The 22,966-nt window shown below is 56.5% G+C and overlaps 13 non-coding genes across 13 annotated transcripts; all 13 read left to right on the top strand.

The window, feature by feature from the left end:
• The first annotated feature begins 683 nt into the window (after positions 1–683).
• Positions 684–764, top strand: LOC125910525 (small nucleolar RNA SNORD115). Its single transcript, XR_007454026.1, has one exon. It is a non-coding gene; the product is annotated as a small nucleolar RNA SNORD115 (small nucleolar RNA).
• A 483-nt stretch (positions 765–1,247) lies between these two features.
• Positions 1,248–1,328, top strand: LOC125910518 (small nucleolar RNA SNORD115). The gene has a single exon (XR_007454019.1). It is a non-coding gene; the product is annotated as a small nucleolar RNA SNORD115 (small nucleolar RNA).
• A 1,718-nt stretch (positions 1,329–3,046) lies between these two features.
• LOC125910520 (small nucleolar RNA SNORD115) lies at positions 3,047–3,127 on the top strand. The gene has a single exon (XR_007454021.1). It is a non-coding gene; the product is annotated as a small nucleolar RNA SNORD115 (small nucleolar RNA).
• A 1,758-nt stretch (positions 3,128–4,885) lies between these two features.
• LOC125910519 (small nucleolar RNA SNORD115) lies at positions 4,886–4,966 on the top strand. The gene has a single exon (XR_007454020.1). It is a non-coding gene; the product is annotated as a small nucleolar RNA SNORD115 (small nucleolar RNA).
• Positions 4,967–6,899: 1,933 nt separating this feature from the next.
• Positions 6,900–6,980, top strand: LOC125910521 (small nucleolar RNA SNORD115). Its single transcript, XR_007454022.1, has one exon. It is a non-coding gene; the product is annotated as a small nucleolar RNA SNORD115 (small nucleolar RNA).
• A 1,734-nt stretch (positions 6,981–8,714) lies between these two features.
• LOC125910531 (small nucleolar RNA SNORD115) lies at positions 8,715–8,795 on the top strand. Its single transcript, XR_007454032.1, has one exon. It is a non-coding gene; the product is annotated as a small nucleolar RNA SNORD115 (small nucleolar RNA).
• A 1,732-nt stretch (positions 8,796–10,527) lies between these two features.
• LOC125910523 (small nucleolar RNA SNORD115) lies at positions 10,528–10,608 on the top strand. Its single transcript, XR_007454024.1, has one exon. It is a non-coding gene; the product is annotated as a small nucleolar RNA SNORD115 (small nucleolar RNA).
• A 1,746-nt stretch (positions 10,609–12,354) lies between these two features.
• LOC125910530 (small nucleolar RNA SNORD115) lies at positions 12,355–12,435 on the top strand. Its single transcript, XR_007454031.1, has one exon. It is a non-coding gene; the product is annotated as a small nucleolar RNA SNORD115 (small nucleolar RNA).
• Positions 12,436–14,137: 1,702 nt separating this feature from the next.
• Positions 14,138–14,218, top strand: LOC125910524 (small nucleolar RNA SNORD115). Its single transcript, XR_007454025.1, has one exon. It is a non-coding gene; the product is annotated as a small nucleolar RNA SNORD115 (small nucleolar RNA).
• Positions 14,219–15,929: 1,711 nt separating this feature from the next.
• Positions 15,930–16,010, top strand: LOC125910515 (small nucleolar RNA SNORD115). The gene has a single exon (XR_007454016.1). It is a non-coding gene; the product is annotated as a small nucleolar RNA SNORD115 (small nucleolar RNA).
• A 1,718-nt stretch (positions 16,011–17,728) lies between these two features.
• Positions 17,729–17,809, top strand: LOC125910533 (small nucleolar RNA SNORD115). The gene has a single exon (XR_007454034.1). It is a non-coding gene; the product is annotated as a small nucleolar RNA SNORD115 (small nucleolar RNA).
• Positions 17,810–19,536: 1,727 nt separating this feature from the next.
• Positions 19,537–19,617, top strand: LOC125910528 (small nucleolar RNA SNORD115). Its single transcript, XR_007454029.1, has one exon. It is a non-coding gene; the product is annotated as a small nucleolar RNA SNORD115 (small nucleolar RNA).
• A 1,724-nt stretch (positions 19,618–21,341) lies between these two features.
• LOC125910532 (small nucleolar RNA SNORD115) lies at positions 21,342–21,422 on the top strand. Its single transcript, XR_007454033.1, has one exon. It is a non-coding gene; the product is annotated as a small nucleolar RNA SNORD115 (small nucleolar RNA).
• The last annotated feature ends 1,544 nt before the right edge of the window (positions 21,423–22,966 follow it).

Raw genomic sequence — 22,966 nt, 5'->3', positions numbered from 1 at the left:
CGAGGTGTCCAAATGGGAGACATGGAGCAGCGCTGGTTGGGGATGGTGATGGACACTGGCGGGATGCATGCCACGCCCCAGGGCACCCAAGGAATTTTTGTGTTGGGTCCCCGGGGCAGCATCTGTGACCTGTTCTGGGACACCATGCCCACCCATCCATGGCAAAGCCCAAGGCTGGTCCTGCCAGTGATGTCCCAGGATTCTGCATGTGCCAGGCCCACAAAGGGGTGTCCCAATTGCACTGTGAGGGGTCATGTGTGGCTGCCCATGTGCCTGATGCTGCAGCCTCCATGATCAGTTTCTGTGGGGCTCTGATTTCCCTGGTGTCCAGTGGAGCCACAGAGGCTGAGGGACTTGGCGCCATGCTGGAGCCTTCCTTCCTGCCATCCCAGGATTTTTGCTGGTGTCATGAATGCAGTCCACCACCACTCATTCTGAGCTCTCTCCCAATGGCAAAAGGTGAAGTACGATGGGGAAGTGCATTCTCATGGCTGAGCTGCATCTTTCTGCACAGAGCCCGTGACAGGACATAGAACCCACCTGGTTCAGGGAGGGTAGATTGGCCCAGCTTTGGGAATAGGTCCCAAGCCAGAAGAAAAATTGCCAACCTGCGCTTCACAATCTGTGTTAACCATGTTGAGCCGGAGGGCTGAAGACAGAGGCATGTAGGGACTGCCTTAGTTGGGTCAATAATGAGAATTCATATGGTCACGAACAGAGATGATGACTTAAAAATTATGCTCAATAGGATTCTGCAGAAGCCCAATGGAGGCCATTGCACTGAGGTACGATCCTGGAGAATCCTGTGGCTCTGGATTACCACTGGACCCAGGGGCTCGAGGTGACAAATCCCTCCAGGTTACCGAGGGGGTTCTTCTTGGTCTATGGACCTCAGCCACAGAGGCTGAGGGACTTGTGGACACGCTGCAGCCTTCCTTCCTGCTAGGCCAGGATTTCTGCTGGCATTATGAATGCAGTCCCAGTTCCACGCATTCTGAGATCCCACCTAATGCCACAAGGTGAGGTCGGATGGGGAAGAGGTTTGTCATTGCTGAGCTACCTCTTTCTGTGCAGATCAGCGCCCCGACCGAGATTGCACCTGGCGCGCTGAGGGGAGTTTGGCTCAGCATCAGGAACAGCCCCCGAGCCAGGGACCATCATGGCCACCCTGCACATCACAAACCCTCTCTGGTAAGAATGTTGAGCTTGCGAATAGAAAGCAGAGACAGGTGGAGACTGCCTTGGTTGGGTCAATGATGAGAACTCATATGGTCTCGAAGACAGATGATGACCTAAAAATTATGCTCAATAGGATTACGCTGAGTCCCAGTGGAGGGCACTGCACTGAGGCGGCATCCTGGAGACCCTTGTGGCCCTGGCATAGCGCTGGCACCTGGGGCACGTAGCAACCCGTCCCTCGAGGCTCCCCAATGGGGCTTTCCCGTGTCTCTGGGCCTCCGCGCACCTAACACGTGCTCCCGCCCTGGGGCGTTGTGTGCCCATTACTAGGGCTTCCCGGGACTCATCCCTGGGAACCCAGCTAAGCTCCCTCGGTGTCCTGGTGTCTTTCAGTGGGATGTTATCTTGGTGACCAGGGTCTCCCCATTGAGCCCAACATGGGAGGAGAGTGGATGCTTGTGTGAGAACCCAGAAACCCAGTGCCCTTGGGCTGATTAGCGAGGCTGCACTTAAGTCAACACCAGCCATCTTGTGGTACTGGGGCTTCGTCCTCGACCCAGAGGGCTGGTGTGTCCCTGAACATGTGCACTGTACACTAAGCTGTCTGGAAAAAAAAGTTCAACCACGACACCTGCAAGAGATGCCACAGTCCTCTGCATGATCCTCTTACTTGACGGCACATGGGCCACATTTCCCAGTGTGGGAGGGCACTCTGGGTGATGTCAGAATCACTGATGCCTTAGTAGGCACGCGATGTGCTGTGGTGGGCCAATGTGACCGCCTGCATGGAAGCAGTGTGTCCAAATTTCATGCAATGGGCTTTGGAGGCAGGGGCTGGACCCAGGGTTACCTGGAAGGGCACTAGACAGCTTTGGCATAACGGGTAGACGGTATCTGAAAAATGCTGGCAGTGTGGCCCAGACCTGAGTGCCATCTAGTCTCCTGCCCCTGGGTTCTTCACCATTGGCACGGTCTGGTGGTTTCGTGTCCTTATGGGCCTCAGGGGTGGTCCCGCAGCTGGATGGGGCATGGCCTGACAATGGCCTTTTGGTCAGTGCCACCAGTCAGAGCATGCTGTGGTTCTTGATTGTGACCCCGAGTCCCAGTGAGTTTGAAGGCACTGAGGAACCGTGCTGGCCCCTCACCCTTCCCTCACTGTAATCTCAATGACAGGAAAGGATGAGGTGTCCCCATGGGAGCCATGGAGCAGCGCTGATGGAGACAGAGTTGGATACTGCTGGGATGTCCATCAGGGTCTGATCCCCAAAGAGATCTTGGCATTACGTCTGCGTGGTAGAGTTCGTGTGACCTTCCAGCGCCCCATGCCCACCCATTCCTGGCAATACACAGGGCCGTTCCCTGCCAGTCAAGGACTGGGATGCTGTCTGCCACCGACCCACCAAGTTCTGTCCTAATCACACTGCGGGAGGCCCTGTGCATGTGGCCTGGGGCCTGCTGTGGAGGCCTCCATGCTCATATTCCTGTGGGGCCCGAATTCCCTTGTTTCCAATGGATCCACAGAGGCTAAGGGCCTTGTGGACATGCTGCTGCCTTCCTTCCCACCAGGCCAGGATTGCAGAATTATGTCATGAATGCAGTCTCAGCCCCACCCATTCTGAGATCCCTCCCATTGCCACAGGTGAGGTCTGATGGGGAAGGCATGTGTCATTGCTGAACTGCCTGTTTCTGTGTATATCCCCCGCCCAAACCAAGATCTCACCTGGCACCAGGAGGGGAGTTTGGCCCATCTTCTGGAACAGACCCTGAGCCAGGGGCCCTCAGGCCACACTTTGCATCACAAACCCTCCCTGGTAAGCATGTTGAGCTGATGGGTAGAAGGCAGAGACGGTAGGGGACTGCCTTGGTTGGGTCAATGATGAGAACTCATATGGTCTCGAAGACAGATGATGACCTAAAAATTATGCTCAATAGGATTATGCTGTGGCCCAATGGAGGCCACCTCACTGAGGCGGGATCCTGGGGACCCCTGTGGCCCTGGCATACCACTGGCACATGGGGCTCAACTCGACCGATCCCTCAAGTCTCCCCAGTGGCGCTCTCCCCAGTCTCTGACCCTCCATGCGCCGAAGACATGCTCCTGCCCTGGGACATTGTGTGTCCATTACTAGTGCTTCCCGAATTCATCCCTGGGAACCCAACTAAGATCCCTAGGTTTTGGGTGTCGTTCAGTGGGATGTCGTCTTGGTGACCAGGGACTTGCCATTGAGCCCACCATGGGAAGAGAGTGGATGCCTGTGTGAGTACCCGGAGACCCAGTGCCCTTGGGCCTATTGGCGAGGATGCCCTCAGGGCAACACCAGCCATCTTGTGGGACTGGGGATTCATCATTTCCCCAGAGGGCTGATGTCTCCCTGAATGTCTGCCTTTTGCAGTAGGCTGTCTGGAAAATACAGGTCACCCGCGACACCAGCAAGGGAAGCCATGGTCCCCCACAGGATCCTCTTGATTGATGGCCCATGGGCCTGTTTTCCCAGTGTGGGAGGGCAGACTGGTTGATGTTAGAATCACTGATGCCTTAGTAGGCACGCGAGGTGCTGAGCTGGGCATTGCAGACGGCCACTGTGACTTCCTATGTGGAAGTGGTGTGACCAAATTTCACTCAATTGGCTATGGAAGTAGCAGCCAGGCCTGGAGCTCCCTGGCTAGACACAAGACAGCTTTGGCATAATGGGGAGACAGTGTCTGAAAAATTCTGGCAGCGTGGCCCAGGCCTCGAGTGGCATGTGGGCTCCTGCCTCTGGATTGTTCACCATTGGCACCATCTGGTGGTCACGAGTCATTATGGGGCCCGCGGGTCGTCCTGCAGCTGGATGGGGTTTTTCCTGGCAATGGCCCTTTGGTCAGTGCCACGAGCCAGGCAAGCTGGCGTTCTTCACTTGTGATCCCAAGTCCCAGTGACTTAGAAGGGGCTGGGGAACCGTGCTGGACCCTCACCCTTCCCTCACCATAATTTCAAAGACGGGAAGTGATGAGGGGTCCCCATAGGAGCCATGGAGCAGTGCTGATGGAGACAGTGTTGGATGCTAGAGGGATGCCCATCAGCGCCCTGATGCCCCAAGGGGTCTTGGCGTTGCATGTGCATGGTAGCATTCATGGGCCATTCCTGGACCCCATGCCTGCCCATTCATGGCAAAACGCAGGGCCAGTCCCTGCCAGCCAAGGCCTGGGATGGTGCCTGCCACCGACCAGCTAAGGTATGTCCCAATCACACTGCAAGACGACCTGTGCATGTCCTGGTGCCTGTGTAGGCCTGGTGTGCAGGCCTGGTGCCTGCTGGGGGAGCTTCCATGCTCAGAATCATTTGGGGCGAAATTCCCTTGTTTCCAGTGGAGCCACAGAGGGTGAGGGCCTAGTGGACACACTGCAGCCTTCCTTCCCACCAGGCCAGCATTGCAGGATTCCATCATGAATGCAGTCCCAGCCCCCCACATTCTGAGATCCCTCCCATTGTCACAGGTGAGGTCTGTTGGGGAGGGTGTGTGTCAATCCTGAGCTGCCTCTCTCTGCGCAGATCCTGTGCCCCAACCGAGATCCCACCTGGCACCTGGAGGGGAGTTTGGCCCATCTTCAGGAACGGGCCCCCAGCCAGGGGCCTCCATGGCCACCCTGTGCATCACAAACCCTCTCTGTTAAGCAGGTTGACCTGGCGGGTAGAAGGCAGAGTCAGGTGGGGACTGCTTTGCTTGGGTCAATGATGAGAACTCATATGGTCTCGAAGACAGATGATGACCTAAAAATTATGGTCAATAGGATTACACTGAGGCCCAGTGGGGGGCGCCAAACAGAGGCGGGATCCTAGGGACCCCTGTGGCCCTGGCGTAGCACTGACACCTGGGGCTCGAGGCGACCAATCCCTCGAGGCTCCCCCGTGGGGGTCTCCCTGGTCTCTGGGTGTCCGTGTGCCTAATACGTGCTCCCGCCCAAGGGCACTGTGTGCCCATTACTAGTGCTTCCCTGGACTCATCCCTGGGACCCAACTAAACTCCCTCGGTGTCCTGGTGTCTTTCAGTGGGACTTCATCTTGGTGACCATGGTCTCACCATTGAGCCCACCATGGGAGGAGAGTGGATGCCTGTGAGTACCTGGAGATCCAGTGCCCTTGGGCCAATTGATGAGGGAGCCGTCAGGGAAACGCCAGACATCTCGTGGCACTGGGGCTTCATCCTCACCCCAGAGGGATGGCGTGTCCCTGAACGTCTCCTCTGGCACTGGGGTGTCTGGAAAAAACAGGTCAACCACGACACCTGCAAGGGATGCCACTGTTCCCCTGATTATCCTCCTGCTTGACGGACCTTGGGTCACGTTTTCCAGTGTGGGAGTGTGCTTTGGTCGATTTCAGAATCACTGATGCCTTATTAGGCACGTGATGTGCTGCGGTGGGCATTGCAGATGGCCAATGTGAACTTCTGCAAGGAAGTGGTGTGCCGAAATTTCACGCATGGGCTTTGGAGGCAGGAAACAGTCCTGGGGTTACTTGGATGGACACTAGACAGCTTTGGCATAATGGCTAGACAGTATCTGAAAAATGCTGGCAGTGTGGCCCAGACCCAAGTGGCATGCGGGCTCCTGCACCTGGGTTCTTCACCATTGGCACTTTCTAGTGGTCTCATGTCCTTATGGGGCCCATGGGTGGTCCCGTAGCTCGATGGTGTTTTGTCTGACAATAGCCCTTTGTTCTGTGTCATGAGCCAGTGCACGCTGTGGTTCTTGAATTGTGACCCTGAGTCCCAGTGAGGTTGAAGGCGCAGGGGAACCGTGCTGACCCGTCACCCTTCCCTCACCGTAATCTCAAAGACAGGAAGGGATGAGGTGTCCCCACGGGAGCCATGGAGCAGTGGTGATGGAGACAGTGTTGGATGCTGGTGGGATGCACTTCAGGGCCCTGTTCACCCAAGGGATCTTGGTGTTGCATCTGCGTGGTAGCGTTTGTGGGTCCTTCCGGGGCCCCATGCCCACCCATTCCTGGTAAAATGCAGGGCCGGTCCCTGCCAGTCAAGACCTGGGATTCTGCCTATCATCGACCCGTCAAGGTCTGTCCCAATCACGCTGCAGGAAGACCTGTGCATGTGGCCTGGTGCCCACTATGGCAACCTCCATACTCAGATGCCTGTGGGTCTTGAATTCTCTTGTTTCCAGTGGAGCCACAGAGGCTGAGGGTCTTGTGGACATGCTGCAGCCTTCCTTCCCACAAGGCCAGGATTGAAGGATTGTGTCATGAATGCAGTCCCAGCCCTTGCATTTTGATATCCCTCCCAGTGCCACAGGTGAGGTGATGGGGAAGGCATTTGTCATTGCTGAGTGGCCTCTCTTTGAGAAAATCATGTGCCCCAACCGAGATCCACAATGGCCTTTGGAGACAGGGACTGGACCCGGGGTTACCTGGATGGACACTAGACGGCTTTGGCATAATGGGTAGACAGTATCTGAAAAATGCTGGCAGGGTGGCCCCGACTCCGAGTGGCATGTGGGGTCCTGCATCCCGGGTTCTTCACCATTGGCACTCTCTGGTAGTCACGTGTCCTTATGGGCCCCAGGGGTCATCCTGCAGCTGTATGGTGCACGGTGGGGAGTTTGGCCCATCTTCGGGAACAGGCCCTGAACCTGGGGCCCTCATGGCTACCTTTCTGATCACAAACCCTCTCTGGTAAGCATGTTGAGTTGGTGGGTAGAAGGCAGAGGCAGGAGGGGACTGCGTGGTTGGGTCGATGATGAGAACTCATATGGTCTCAAAGACAGATGATGACCTAAAAATTATGCTCAATATGATTACACTGAGGCCCAGTGGAGGGCATGGCACTGATGCGGGATCCTGGGGACCCCTGTGGCCCTGGCATATTGCTTGCACCTGGGGCTCGAGGCCACTGATCCCTTGAGGCTCCCCATTGGGACTCTTCCCAGTCTCTGGGCCTCCTTGCACCAAAGAAGTGCTCCCACCTTGGGGCGTTGTGTGCCCATTACTAGTGCTTCCCGGGACTCATCCCTGGGAACCCAACTAAGCTCCCTTGGTGTCCCAGTATCTTTCAGTGGGATGTCGTCTTGGTGACCAGGGTCTCGCCTTTGGGTCCACCATGGTAGGAAAGTGGATGCCTGTGAGTACCCAGAGATCCAGTGCCCTTGGGCAGATTGTCGAAGGAGCCCTCAGGACAACGCCAGCCATCTTGTGGGACTGGGGCTTCCTCCTCGCCCCAGAGGGCATGCGTGTCCTTGAACATCGCCCCTGTGCACTAGGGTATCTGGAAAAAAAGGTCACCCGTGACACCTGCAAGAGATGCCATGAAGCCCCGCGAGATCCTCATACTTGACTGCCCATGGTCCCCTTTCCGAGTGTGGGTGGGAACTCCGGTTGATGTCAGAATCACTGATGCCTTAGTAGGCTCGCGATGTGCTGTGGTGGGCATTGCAGACGGCCAATGTGATCTCCTGCCTGAAAGCGATGCGCCCAACTCTCACGCAATGGCCTTTGGAGACAGGGACTGGAACCGGGGTTACCTGGATGGACACTAGACAGCTTTGGCATAATGGGTAGACAGTATCTGAAAAATGCTGGCAGGGTGGCCCCGACTCCGTGTGGCATGTGGGCTCCTGCGTCCTGGGTGCTTCACCATTGGCACTGTCTGGTAGTCACGTGTCCTTATGGGCCCCAGGGGTCGTCCTGCAGCTGTATGGGGCCTTGTCTGACAATGGCCCTTTGAACGGTGCCACAAGCCAGGGCACGCTAGGGTTTTTGACTTGTGACACCAGGACGCAGTGAGTTTGAAGGCCCTGGGGAACCATGCTTGCCCCTCACCATTCCCTCACCATAATCTCAAAGACGGGAAAGGATGAGGTGTCCCCACTGGAACCATGGTGCAGTGGTGATGGAGACAGTGTTCGATGCTGGTGGGATGCCCGTCAGGGCCCTGTTCCCCCAAGGGATCTTGCCATTGCGTCTGCGTGGTAGCATTCGTGGGCCCTTCTGGGGCCCCATGCATGCCCATTCCTGGCAAAACTCAGGGCTGGTCCCTGCCACCCAAGGCCCAGGATTCTGCCTGCCACCAATCTGCCAAGGTCTGTCCTGATCACGCTACAGGAAGACATGTGCGTGTGGCCTGGTGCCTGCTGTGGCAGCCTCCATGCTCAGATGCCTGTGGTGCTTGAATTCCCTTGTTTCCAGTGGAGCCACAGAGGCTAAGGGCCTTGTGGACATGCTGCTGCCTTCCTTCCCGCCAGGCCAGGAATGCAGGATTGCGTCATGAAAGCAGTCCCAGCCCCGTGCATTCTGAGATCCCTCCCATTGCCACAAGGTGAGGTCGGAAGGGGAAGGAGTTTTGTCATTGCTGAGCTGCCTCTCTCCACGCAGATCCCGTGCCCCCACCGAAATCCCACCTGGCACACAGAGGGATGTTTGGCCCATTGTCGGGGAAAAAGCCTCAAGCCAGGGGCCCCCATGGCCATGCCACACATCAAAAAACTTCTCTGGTAAGCATGTTGAGCTGGCGGGTAGAAGGCAGAGGCAGGTGGGGACTGCCTTGGTTGGGTCAATGATGAGAACTCATATGGCCTCGAAGACAGCGGATGACCTAAAAATTATGTTCAATAGGATTATGCTGAGGACCAGTGGAAGGCATGGCACTGAGGCGGGATCCTGGGAACCCCTTTGGGCCTTGCAGAGCACTGGCACCTGGGGCTCGAAGCGACCTATCCCTCAAGCCTCCCCAGTGGGGCTCTCCCTGGTTTCTGGGCCTCTGCATGTGTAAGATGTGCTCCCACCTTGGGGAGCTGCATGCCCATTACTAGTACTTCCCAGGACTCATCCCTGGGAACCCAACTAAACTCCCTTGGTGTCCTGGTGTCTTTCAGTGGGATGTCGTCTTGGTGACCATGGTCTTGCTATTGAGCCGACCAAGGGAGGAGAGTGGATGCCTGTGTCAGACCCCAGAGAACCACTGACCTTTGGCCTACAGGTGAGGCAGCCCTCAGGGCAACTCCAGCCATCTTGTGGCACTGGGGCTTCGTCCTCGCCCCAGAGGGCTGGTGTGTCCCTGAAAGTCTGACCTGTACACTTGGCTGTCTGGAAAAAAACAGGTCACCCGCGACACTTGTAAGGGATGCCATGGTCCTCCACAGGATCCTCTTACTTGACGGACCATGGGACACATTTCCCAGTGTGGGAGGGCACTCCAGTTGATGTCAGAATCACTGATGCATTAGTAGGCACACAACATGCTGCGGTGGGCATTGCATACGAACAGTGTGACCACCTGCAGGGAAGCGGTGCTCCCAAATTTCATGAAATGGGATTTGGAGGCAGGGGCCTAGCGGGGGTTACCTGGATGGAGACTAGACAGCTTTGGCATAATGGGTAGATGGTATCCGAAAAATGCTGGCAATGTGGCCCAGACCCCGAGTTGCATACAGGCTCCTGCCGCCGGGTTCTTCACCATTGGCACTGTCTGGTTGTCGCGTGTCCTTATGGGCCCCTGGGGTTGTCCCACAGCTGTATGGGGTTTTGTCTGACAATGGCCCTTTGGTCGGTGCCACGAGCCAGGGCAGGCCTGGGTTCTTGACTTGTAACCCTGAGACCTAGTGAGTTTGAAGGCTCTGGGGAACCGTGCTGACCCCTCACCATTCCCTCACCGTAATCTCAAAGATGGTAAGGGATTAGGTGTCCCCACTGGAACCATGGTGCAGTGCTGATGGAGACAGTGTTGGATACTGGTGGGATGCCCGTCAGGGCCCTGTTCCCCAAAGGCATCTTGGCATTGCATCTGCGTGGTAGGGTTCGTGGGCCCTTCTGGGGCCCTATGCCTGCCCATTCCTGCCAAAATGCAGGGCCGGTCCCTGCCAGCCAAGGCCCAGGATTCTGCCTGCCACTGACCCACAAAGGTCTGTCAATAACACTGCAGGAAGACCTGTGCATGTGGCCTGGTCCTGCTGTGGCAGCCTCCATGCTCAGATTCCTGGGGGGCTTGAATTCCCTTTTTTCCAGTGGAGCCACAGAGGCTGAGGGCCTTGTGGACACGCTGAAGTCTTCCTTCCCTCCAGGCCAGGATTGCAGGATTGTGTCATGAATTCAGTCCCAGCCCTGCGAATTCTGAGATCCCTCCCATTGCCACAAGGTGACGTCTGATGGGAAGGTGTTTTGTTACTGCTGGGCTGCCTCTCTCTGTGCAAATCCCGCGCCGTGACCGAGATCCCACCTGGAGCACGGATGGCAATTTGGCCCATCTTTAGGAGCAGGCCCAGAGCCAAGGGCCCCCACGGCCACCCTGTGCATAACAAACCCTCACTGGTAAGCATGTTGAGCTGGAAGGTAGAAGGCAGAGGTGGGTGGGGACTGCCTTGGTTGGGTCAATGATGAGAACTCATATGGTCTCGAAGACAGATGATGACCCAAAAATTACATTCAATAGGATTACACTGAGGCCCAGTGGAGGGCACCGCACAGAGGCGGGATCCTGGGGACCCCTGTGGCCCTAGCATAGAGCTGGATCCTGGTGCTCGAGGCGACTGATCCCTCAAGGCTCCCAGGGTCTTTCCCCGGTCTGGGCCTCCGAGAGCCTAAGAAGTGCTCCCACCCTGGGCCATTGTGTGCCCATTACTAGTGCTTCCCGGGATTCATCCCTGGGAAAACAACTAAGCTCCTTCGGTGTCCTGGTGTCTTTCAGTGGGACGTCGTCTTGATGACCAGGGTCTCACCATTGAGCCCACCATGGGAGGAGAATGGATGCCTGTGTGAGTATCCAAAGATCCAGTGCCCTTGGGCCTATTGGCGAGAGTGCCCTCAGGGCAAAACCAGCCATCTTGTGGGACTGGGGCTTCCTCCTGGCACCAGAGGGCTGGCATGTCCCTGAATATCTCCCCTGTGCACTAGGCTGTTTGCAAAAATACATCACCTGCGACACCTGTAAGGGATGCCATGGTCCCCCATGGGATCCTCTTACTTGATGGATCATGGGCCACGTTTCCCATTATGGGAGGGCACTCCGGTTCATGTCAGAATCACTGATGCTTTATTAGGCACACGACATGCTGCAGTGGGCATTGCAGATGGCCAATGTGACCTCCTGCGTGGAAGCGGTGTACCAAAATTTCACGCAATGAGCTTTAGAGGCAGGGGCCAGTCCCGGGGTAACCTGAGTGGACACTAGACAGCTTTGGCATAACAGGTAGACGGTATCTGAAAGTTGCTCGCAGCGTGGTCCAGACCCCAAGTGGCATGTGGGCTCCTGCGTCCAGGTTCTTCACCATTGGCACTTTCTGGTGGTCATGTGTCCTTATGGGGCCGGTGGGTCGTCCCGCAGCTGTATGGGGTTGTGTCTGACTATGGTCCTTTGGTCAGTGCCACGAGCCATGGCATGCTTTGGTTCTTCACTTGTGACCCCGCATCCGAGTGAGTTTGAAGGCACTGGGGAAGCATCCTGGCCCCTCACCCTTCCCTCACGGAAATCTCATAGACGGGAAGGGATGAGGTGTCCTCACGGGAGCCATAGAGCAGTGCTGATGGAGACAGTGTTGAATGCTGGTGGGATGCCATCAGGGCCCTCATTCCCCAAGGGATCTTGGCATTGCCTCTGTGTGGTAGCGTTCGTGGGACCTTCCGGGGCCCAATGTCTGCCCATTGCAGACCTGTCCCTGCCAACCTGGCAAAACGCAGGACCTGTCCCTGCCAACAAATGCCCGGGATTCTGCCTGCCACCGACCCCCCAAGGTCTGTCCCAGTCATGCTGCAGGAAGACCTGTGCTTGTGTCCTGGTGCCTGCTGTGGCAGCCTCCATGCTCAGAGACCTGTTGGGCTTGAATTCCCTTGTTTCCAGTGGAGCCACAGAGGCTGAGGGCCATGTGGACATGCTTCAGCCTTCCTTCCCAGAGGCCAGGATTGCAGGATTACGTCATGATGCAGTCCCAGCCCTGCGCATTCTGGGATCCCTCCCATTGTCACAAGGTGAAGTCTGATGGGGAAGGTGTTTTGTCATTGCTGAGCTGCCTCTCTCTGTGCAGATCCTGTGCTCCAACCAAGAACCCACCTGGGTCACAGAGGGGAGTTTGGCCCTTCTTCAGGAACAAGCCTCATGCCAGTGGCCCCCATGGCCATGCCACATATCACAAAACCTCTCTGGTAAGCATGTTGAGCTGGAGGGTAGAAGGCAGAGGCGGGAGGGGACTGCCTTGGATGGATCAATGGTGAGACCTCATATGGTCTCGAAGACAGATGATGACCCAAAAATTATGCTCAATAGGTTTATGCTGAGGCCCAGTGGAGGGCACAGCACTGAGGCAGGATCCTGGGGACTCCTGTGGCCCTGGCGTAGCGCTGGCACCTGGGCTCGAGGCGACCGATCCCTGTAGTTTCCCCAGTGGGGCTTTCCCAGGTCTGGGCCCCCACACGCCAAAGACATGCTCCCGCCCTTGGGTATTTGTGCCCATTACTAATGCTTCCCAGGAGTCATCCCTGGGAACCCAGCTAAGCTCCCTCGGTGTCCTGGTGTCTTTCAGGGGGACGTCGCCATGGTGACCAGGATCCCACTTGAGCCCACCATGGGACGATAGTGGACGCCTGTGTGAGTACCAGGAGATCCAGTGCCCTTGGGTCGATTGGCGAGGGAGTCCTCAGGGCAACCCCAGCCATCTTGTAGGACAGGGGCTTCGTCCTCACCCCAGAGGGCTGGCGTGTCCCTGAACAACTCCCGTGTAGACTAGGCTGTCTGGAAAAAACAGGTCACCTGCAACACCTGCAAGGGATGGAATGATCCTGCGCGAGACCCTCTTATTTGATGGCCATGGGCCACGTTTCCCAGTGTGGGAGGGTGCTCCAGTTGATGTCAAAATCACTGATGCATTAGTAGGCAAGCGACATGTTGTGGTGGGCATTGTAGATAGCCAATGTGACTTCCTGCATGGAAGTGATGTACACAAATTTCACGCAATGGGTTTGGAGGTAGGGGGCAGACCAGGAGTTACCTGGATGGACACTAGACAGCTTTGGCTTAATGGGTAGAAGGTATCTGAAAGATGCTGGTAGTGTGACCCTGACCCGGAGTAGTGTGCAGGCTCCTGCCCCCGGGTTCTTCACCATTGGCACCGTCTGGTGGTTGCATGTCCTTATGGGGCCCGTGGGTCATCCCGCAACTAGATGGGGTTTTGTCTGACAATGGCCCTTGGTCGGTGCCATGAGCCAGGGCATGCTTGGGTTCTTGACTTGTGACCCTGAGTCCCAGTGAGTTTGAAGGCACTGGGGAACCATTCTGGTCCCTCACCCTTTCCTCACCATAATCTCAAATACAGGAAGGGATGAGGTGTCCCCATGGGAGCCATGGAGCACTGCTGATGAAGACAGTGTTGGATGCTGGTGGGATGACTTTCAGGGCCCTGTTCCCCCAAGGGATCTTGTGTTGCGTCTGCAGGTAGCATTCGTGGGCCCATTCCTGACAAAACACAGGGCTAGTCCCTGCCAACCAATGCCCGGGATTCTGCCTGATACTGCCCCGCCAACATCTGTCGCAATAAGGATTTGGGAGGACCTGTGCTTGTGGCCTGGTGCCTGCTGTGACAGCCTCCATGCACAGATTCCTGTGGGGCTTGAACTCCCTTGTTTCCACTGGAGCCACAGAAGCTGAGGGTCTTGTGGAAACGCTGCAGCCTTCCTTCCGACCAGGCCAGGATTGTGGGATTGCATCATGAATGCAGTCCCAGCACCATGCATTCTGAGATCCATCCCATTGCCACAAGGTGAGGTCTGATGGGAAGGCGTTTTGTCATCGCTGAGTTGCCTCTCTCTGTGCAGATCCCGTGCCGTGACCGAGATCCCACCTGGAGCACAGTGGGGAGTTTGGCCCATCTTTGGGAACAGGCCATGACCCAGGGACCTCCATGGCCACTCTGCCCATAACAAAACTTCTCTGGTAAGCATGTTGAGCTGGCGGGTAGAAGACAGAGGCAGGTGGAGACTGCCTTGCTTGGGTCAATGATGAGAACTCATATGGTCTCAAAGACAGATGATGACCTAAAAATTATGCTCAGTAGGATTATGCTGAGGTCCAATGGAGGTCACTGCACTGAGGCGGGATCCTGGGAACTCCTGTGGCCCCGGAATAGTGCTGGCACCTGGAGCTCGAGTTGCCGATCCCTTGAGGCTCCCCAGTGGGGCTCTCCTTGGTCTGGGCCTCCACATTACTAAGATGTGCTCCCGCCCTGGGGCGTTATGTGCCTATTATTAGTGCTTCCCAGGACTCATCCCTGGGAACCCAACTAAGCTCCCTCGGTGTCCTGGTGTCTTTCAGTGGGAAGTCGTCTTAGTGACCAGGGTCTCACCATTGAGGCCACCATGGGAGGAGAGTGGATGCCCATGTGAGTACCCAGAGACCCAGTGTCCTTGGTCCAATTGGTGAGGCAGCACTCAGGGCAACGCCAGAAATCTTGCAGGAATGGGGCTTTGTCCTCGCCCCAGAAGGCTGACGTGTCACTGATCATCTGCCCTGTGCCTTAGGTTGTCTGGAAAGAACACATCACTTGCGACACCTGCAAGGGATGCCACCGTCCCCTGCGGGATCCTCTACTTAACGGCCCATGGCCCCATTTCCCAGTCTGGGAGGGCACTCCAGTTGATGTCAGAATCACTGATGCCTTACTAAGCACACGAGATGCTGTGGTGGGAATTGCACACCCTCAATGTGACCTCCTGCGTGGAAGCGGTGCAACCAAATTTCACAAAATGGATTTTGGAGGCAGGGGCCAGGCATGGTGATACCTGAATGGACAATAGACAACTTTGGAATAACGGGTAGATGCTATCTGAAAAATGCTGGCAGCGTAGCCCAACCCCGAGTGGCATGCGGGTTCCTGCCTCTTGGTTCTTCACCATTGGCACCGTCTGGTGGTCATGTGTCCTTATGGGCCCCAGGGGTCATCCGGCAGCTGTATGGGGCCTTCTCTGACAATGGTCCTTTGGTCGGTGCCTCAGGCCAGGGCACGCTGGGTTCTCTACCTGTGACCCTGAGTCCCAGTGAGTTTGAAGGCGCCTGAAAACCGTGCTGGCCCCTCACCCTTCCCTCACTGTAAACTCAAAGACGGGAAGGGATGAGGTGTCCCCAAGGGAGCCATGGAACAGCATTGATGGAGACAGTGTTGGATGCAGGTGGGATGCCCGTCAGGGCCCTGTTCTCCCAAGGGATCTGCGTGGTAGCGTTCGCAGGCCCTTCTTTGGACCCATGACAACCCATTCCTGGCAAAACGCAAGGCTGTTTCCTGCCAGCCCAGTCCGGGGATTCTGCCTGCCACCAACCTGCCAAGGTCTGTCCCAATCACTCTGTGGGAGGACCTGTGCGTGTGGCCTAGTGCCTGCCGTGGCAGCCTCCATGCTCAGACTCCTGTGGGGCTTGAGTTCCCTTGTTTCCAGTGGAGCCACAGAGGCTTAGGGCCTTGTGGATATGCTACAGCCTACCTTCTCGCCAGGCCAGGATTGCAGGATTATGTCATGAATGCAGTCCCAGACCCAAGCATTCTGAGGTCCCTTCCATGGAAAAAGGTGAGGTCTGATGGGAAGGCATTTGTCATTGCTTACCTGCCTCACTCTGTGCAGATCACGTACCCCGACGGAGATCCCACCTGGCAAACGGAGGGGAATTTGACCCATCTTCAGAACAGGCCCAAAGCCAGGGCCCCCATGGCCTCCCTGTGCATCACAAACCCTCTCTGATAAGCATGTTGAGCTGGCAGGTAGAAGGCAGAGGCGGGTGGGGACTGCCTTGCTTGGGTCAATGATGAGAACTCATATGGTCTCGAAGACAGATGATGACCTAAAAATTATGCTCAATAGGATTACGCTGAGGCCCAGTGGAAGGCACAGCACTGAGGCGGGATCCTGGGGATCCCTTTGGGCCTTGCAGAGCACTGGCACCTGGAGCTCGAGGTGACGGATCCCTTGAGGCTCCCCTGTGGGCTCTCCCCAGTCTCTAGGCCTCCACGTGTGAAAGTCATGCTCCTGCACTGGGGTGCTGCGTGCCCGTTACTAGTACTTCCTGGGACTCATCCCTGGGAACTCAGCTAAGCTCCCTTGGTGTCCTGGTGTCTTTTAGTGGGACGTTGTCTGGGTGACCATGGTCTTTCTATTGAGCCCACCATGGGACCTGAGTGAATGCCTGTGTGAGAACCTGGATACCCAGTGACCTTTGGCCGATAGGTGAGGCAGCCTTCAGGGCAACGCCAACCATCTTGTGGTACTGGGGCTTCATCCTCACCCCAGAGGGCTGGTGTGTCCCTGAAAGTGTGACCTGTGCATTTGGCTGTGTGAAAAAACAGGTCACCCACGACACCGGTGAGGGAGGCCATGGTCCCCCACAGGATCCTCTTACTTGAAGAACCATGGGACACGTTTCCCAGTGTGGGAGGGCACTCCAGTTGATGTCAGAATCACTGATGCATTAGTAGGCACACAACGTGCTGCGGTGGGCATTGCAGGTGACCAATGTGACCACGTGCTTGGAAGCAGTGCACCCAAATTTCACGAAATGGGCTTTGGAGTCAAGGGCTGGACCCAAGATTACCTGGAAGGACACTGGACAGCTTTGGCATAATGGGTAGACGGTATCTGAAAGATGCTCTCAGCATGGTCAAGACCCCGAGTGGCATGTGGGCTCCTGCCCCTGGGTTCTTCACCATTGACACCGTCTGGTGGTCGTGTGTCCTTATGGGCCCCAGGGGCCACCCCACCACCGAATGGGGTTTTGTCTGACAATGGCCCTTTGGTCAGTGCCACAAGGCAGGGCATGGTGGGGTTCTTGATGTGACCCGGAGACCCAGTGATTTTGAAGTTGCTGGGGAACCATGCTGGAGCCTCACCCTTCCCTCACCGTAATTTCAAAGATGGGAAGGTATGAGGTGTCCCCACAGGAGCCATGGAGCAGCGCTGATGGAGACAGTGTTGGATGCTGGTGGGATGCCCGTCAGGGCCCTGTTCTCCCAAGGGATCTTGGTGTTGCGTCTGTGTGGTAGGGTTCATGGTTCCTTCCGTGTCTCCATGCCTGCCCATCCTGGCAAAACGCAGGGCCAGTCCATGCCAGCCAAAATCCGGGATTCTGCCTGCCACCGACCCACCAAGGTCTGTCCCAATCATGCTGCAGGAGGACATGTGCATGTGCCCTGGTGACTGCTGTTGCAGCTTCCATGCTCAGACTCCTCTGGGGCCCTGAATTCCCTTGTTTCTAGTTGAGCCACAGAGGCTGAGGGCCTTGTGGACACACTGTAGCCTTCCTTCCCTCCAGGCCAGGATTGCAGGACTGTGTCATGAATGCAGTCCCAGCCCTGCCCTCCCATTGCCACAAGATGAGGTCTCATGGGGAAGGTGTTTGTCATTGCTGAGCTGCCTCTCTCCTCGCAGATCCTGCGCCCCGACCGAGATCCCACCTGGCTCACGGAGGGGAGTTTGGCCCATAATTTTGAACAAGCCTCAAGCCAGGGGCCCCCATGTACACCCTGCACATCACAAAACCTCTCTGGTAAGCATGTTGAGCTAGAGGGTAGAAGGCAGAGGTGGGAGGGGAGTACCTTGGTTGGGTCAATGATGAGAACTCATATGGTCTTGAAGACAGATGATGACCTACAAATTATGCTCATTAGAATTATGCTAAGTCCCAGTGAAGGGCACCACACTAAGGCAGGATCCTGTGGACCCCTGTGACCCTGGCATAGCACTGGATCCTGGGGCTCGTGGCGACTAATCCCTTGAGGTTCCCCAGTGGTGCTCTCCCTGGTCTGGGCCTCCGAGCACCTAAGATGTGCTCCTGCCCTGGGGCATTGTGTGCCCATTACTAGTGCTTCCCGAGACTCATCCCTGGGAAAACAAGTAAGCTCCTTCGGTGTCCTGGTTTCTTTCAGTGGGATGTCGTCTTGGTGACCAGGGTCTCGCCATGGAACCCACCACGGGAGGAGAATGGGTGCTTGTGTGAGTACCTGGGATCCAGTGCCCTTGGGCCGATTTGCGAGGGAGCACTCAGGGCAAAGCCAGCCATCTTGTGGGACTGGGGCTTCCTCCTGGCACCAGAGGGCTGGCGTGTCCCTGAACGTCTCCACTGTGCACTAGGCTGTCTGGAAAAATATATCACCCACAACACTTGTAAGGGATGTCATGGTTCCCTGCAGGATCCTCTTACTTGACAGACGATGGGCCATGTTTCCCAGTGTGGGAGGGTGCTCCGGTTGATGTCAGAATCACTGATGCCTTAGTAGGCAAGCGACGTGCTGCGGTGGGCATTGCAGACAGCCACTGTGACCTCCTGCATGGAAGCGGTGTGCCAAAATTCCATGCAATGGGCTTTAGAGGCAGGGGCCGAACCCGGGGTTACCTGAGTGGCACTAGACAGCTTTGGCATAATGGGTAGACGGAATCTGAAAGATGCTCTCAGCATGGTCAAGACCCCAAGTGGCATGCGGGCTCCTGCCCCCGGGTTCTTTACCATTGGCACCGTCTGGTGGTCGTGTGTCCTTATGGGTTCCGTGGGTTGTCCTACAGATCGATGGTGTTTTGTCTGACTATGGCTCTTTGGTCGGTGCTACAAGCCAGGGCACACTGTGGTTTTTCACTTGTGACCCCACGTCCAAGTGAGTTTGAAGATGCTGGGGAACCGTGCTGGCTCCTCACCTTTCCCTCACTATAATCTCAAAGACGTGAAGGGATGAGGTGTCCCCATGGGAGCCATGCAGCAGCGCTGATGGAGACAGTGTTGGATGCTGGTGGGATGCCTGTCAGGGCCCTGTTCCCCCAAGGGGTCTTGGTGTTGCGTCTGTGTGGTAGCGTTTGTGGGATCATCCAGGGCCCCATATCTGCCCATTCCTGGAAAAATGCAGGGCCGGTCCCTGCCAGCCAAGGCCTGGGATTCTGCCTGCTACCGACCCGCAAATGTCTGTCCCAATCACACTGCAGGAAGACCTGTGATTGTGGCCTGGTGCCTGCTGGGCAGCCTCCATACTCAAATTCCTGTGGGGCTTGAATTCCTTATTTCCAGTGGAGCCACAGAGGCCTAAGGCCTTGTGGACATGCTGCAGCCTTCCTTCCGGCCAGGCCAGGATTGCACGATTGCATCATGAATGCAGTCCCAGCCCCGTGCATTCTGAGATCCCTCCCATTGCCTCAAGGTGAGGTCTGATGGGGAAGGTGTTTGTCATTGCTGAGCTGCTTCTCTCTACACAGATCCCGCGCCCCGACTGAGATCCCACTTGGTGCACGGAAGGAAGTTTAACCTGTCTTTTGGAAATGGCCCCGAGCCAGGGGCCCTCATGGCCACCCTGCCCATCACAAGCCCTCTCTAGTAAGCATGATGAGCTGTGGTTAGAAGGCAGAGACATTTGGGGACTGCCTTGGTTGGGCCAATGATGAGAACTCATATGGCCTCGAAGACAGTTAATGACCTAAAAATTATGTTCAATAGGATTACACTAAGGCCCTTTGGAGGGCACCCCACTTAGGCGGGATCCTGGGGACAACTGTGGCCATGACGTAGCACTGGCAATTGGGGCTTGAGGCTACCGATCCCTCGAGGCTCCCCAGTGGGGCTTTCCCTGGTCTCTGGGCCTCCATACGCCTAAGACATGCTACCGTCCTGGGGCATTGTGTGCCAATTACCAGTGCTTCCCGGGACTCATCCCTGGGAACCCAACTAAGCTCCCTCAGTGTCCTGGTGTCTTTCAGTGGAACGTCGTCTTGGTGAGCAGGGTCTCACCATTAAGGCCACCATGGGATTAGAGTGGATGCCTGTGTGAGTACCTAGAGACCCAGTGCCCTTGGGCTGATTGGCGAGGACGCCCTCAGGGCTATACCAGCCAACTTGTGGGACTGGGGCTTTGTCCTTGCCCCAGACGGTTGGCGTGTCCCTGAATTTCTGCCCTGTGCACTAAGCTGTCTGGAGAAAACGGGTCACCCGCGATACCTGCAAAGGATGCCACGGTCCCTGTGGGATCCTCTTACTTGAAGGCCCATGGGCCTCATTTCCCAGGGTGCTCTGGTTGGTGTCAGAATCACTGATATCTTAGTAGGCACGCATGGTGCTGTCGTGGGCATTGCAGTCTGCCAAAGCGACCTCCTGCATGGAAATGGTGCACCCAAATTTCACACAATGGGCTTTGGAGGAAGGAGCCGGGCCCGGGGCTATGAGGCTGGACACTAGACTGCTTTGGCATAACGGGTAGATGGTATCTGAAAAATGTGTGCATTGTGGCCTGGAACCCAAGTGGCATGTGGGCTCCTGGCACCGGGTTCTTCACCATTGACCCCCCCCCCGGTGGTCACGTGTCCATATGGGGCTCGTCGGTCGTCCTGCAGCTGGATGGGAATTGCCTGACAGTGGTCCTTTGGTTGGTGCCATGAGCGAGGGCACGCTGGGGTTCTTGACTTGTGACCCCAAGTGCCAGTGAGTTTGAAGTCACTGGGGAAGTGTGCTGGCCCCTCACCTTTCCCTCACTGTAATCTCGAAGGCGGGAAGGGATGAGGTGTCCCCACGGGAGCCTTGGAGCAGCGATGGTTGGTGACGTTGTTTGATGCTGGTGGGAGGCCCTTCAGGGCCCTGATCCCCCAAGGGATCTTGGCATTGCCTCTGCGTGGTAGCATCCATGGGCCCTTCTGGGCCCCATGCTTGCCTATTGCTGGCAAAATGCAGGGCCAGTCCCTGCCAGCCAAGGCCCGGGCTTGTTCCTGATACCAGCCCGCCAAGCTGTTTCCCAATCACTTTGTGGGAGGACCTGTGCATGGGGCCTGTTGCCTGGTGTTGCAATCTCCATGCTCAGACTCCTGTGAGGCCCTGAATTCCCGGTGTCCCATGGAGCCACAGAGGCTGACAGCCTTGGGGACATGCTACAAACTTCCTTCCCGCCAGGCGAGGATTTTTGCTGGCATCATGAATGCCATCCCAATCCTGGGAATTCTAGGATCCCTCTCATTGCCACAAAAGAGGTCTCATAGGAAGGTGCTTGTAATTACTGAGCTTCCTTTCTCTGTGCAGGTCCCACCCCACGACCGAGATCTCACCTGGCGCACGGAGGGGAGTGTGGCCAATCTTCGGAAACAGGCCCCGAGCCAAGGGCCCCTATGGCCACCCTGCATATCACAAACCCTCTCTGGTAAGCATGTTGAGCTGGTGGGTAGAAGGCAGAGGCTGGTAGGGACTGCCTTGGTTGGGGCAATGATGAGGACTCCTATGGTCTCGAAGATATTTGATGACCTAAAACTTATGCTCAATAGGATTATGCTGAGTCCCAGTGGAGGGCACCACACTGAGGCGGGATCCTGTTGACCCCTGAGGCCCTGGTGTAGCACTGGCCCCTGGGGCTCAAGGGGACAGATCCCTCAAGGCTCCCAGTGGCGCTTTCCCCTGTCTCTGGGCCTCCACATGCCTAAAACGTGCTCCTGCCCTGGGGCGTTTTGCCCATCACTACTACTTCCCGGGACGCATCCGTGGAAAGCAAACTAAGCTCCCTTGGTGTCCTGGTGTCTTTCAGTGGGACGTCGCCTTGGTGACCAGGGTCTCACCATTGAGCTCACAATGGGAAGAGAGTGGATGTCTGTGTGAGTACCCGGAGACCCAGTGCCCTTTGGACAACTTGCGAGGGAGCCTCAGGGCAACGCCAGCCATCTTGTGGGACCAGGACTTCGTCCTCGCCCCAGAGGGCTGGCGTGTCCCTGAACGTCTGACCTGTGCATTAAGCTGCCTGCAAAAAACAGGTCACCCACAACACCTGCAAGGGATGCCACAGTTCCTTGCAGGATCCTCTTACTTGATGGCCCATGGGCCACGTTTCCCAGTGTGGGAGGGCACTCCAGTTGATGCCAGAATCACTGATGCCTTAGTACGCACGCGATGTGCTGTGGTGGGCATTGCAGATGGCCAATGTGACCTCCTGTGTAGATGCAGTGAGTCCAGATTTCTGAGACCTCCAAAGCAATAGTCTTTGGAGGAAGGGGCCTGGCCCGGGGCTACCTTGCTGGACACTAGACAGCTTTGGCATAATGGGTAGACGGTATCTGAAAAATGTTGGCAGCATGGTCCAGACCCCAAGTGGCATGCGGGCTCCTGCCTCCAGGTTCTTCACCATTGGCACCGTCTGGTGGTCGCATTTTCTTATGGGGCCCGTGGGTCATCCTGTAACTGGATGGGGCTTTGCCTGACAATGGCCCTTTATGTCGGTGCCACGAGCCAGGTCACGCTGGGGTTCTTGACTTGTGCCCCAAGTCCCAGGGAGTTTGATGTCGCTGGGGAACTGTGCTGGCCCCTCACCCTTCCCTCACCATAATCTCAAAGACTGTAAGGTATGAGGTGTCCCCAAGGGATCCATGGAGCAGCGCTGCTTAGAAATGGTGGTGGATGCTAGTGGGATGCCTGTCAGGGCCCTGATCTTCCAAGGGATCTTGACATTGCATCCACGTGGTAGTGTTCATGAGCCCTTCCATGACCCCATGCCCACCCCTTCCTGTCAAAATGCAGAGCTGGTCCCTTTGGGCCAAGGCCCGGGATTCTGCCTGTCACTGGCCCACCAAGGTGTGTCCCATTCACATTGCAGGAGGACCTGTGCATGGGGCCTGGTGCCTGCTTTTGCAGCCTCCATGCTCAGTCCACTGTGGGGCCCTGAATTCCCATGTGTCCAGCGGAGCCACAGAGGCTGAGGACCTTGGGACACACTGCCGCCTTCCTTCCCACCAGGCCAGGATTTTTCCTGGTGTGATGAATGCAGTCCCAGCCCCGCGTGTTCAGAGATCCCTCCCTCTGCCACAAGGTGAGGTCTGATGGGGAAGGCGTTCATCATT

Source organism: Panthera uncia (assembly GCF_023721935.1).
Source record: "Panthera uncia isolate 11264 chromosome B3 unlocalized genomic scaffold, Puncia_PCG_1.0 HiC_scaffold_1, whole genome shotgun sequence".
NCBI lineage: Eukaryota > Metazoa > Chordata > Mammalia > Carnivora > Felidae > Panthera > Panthera uncia.
Note: the sequence above shows the minus strand (reverse complement) of the source record. Positions and strands in the feature narration are given on the sequence as shown.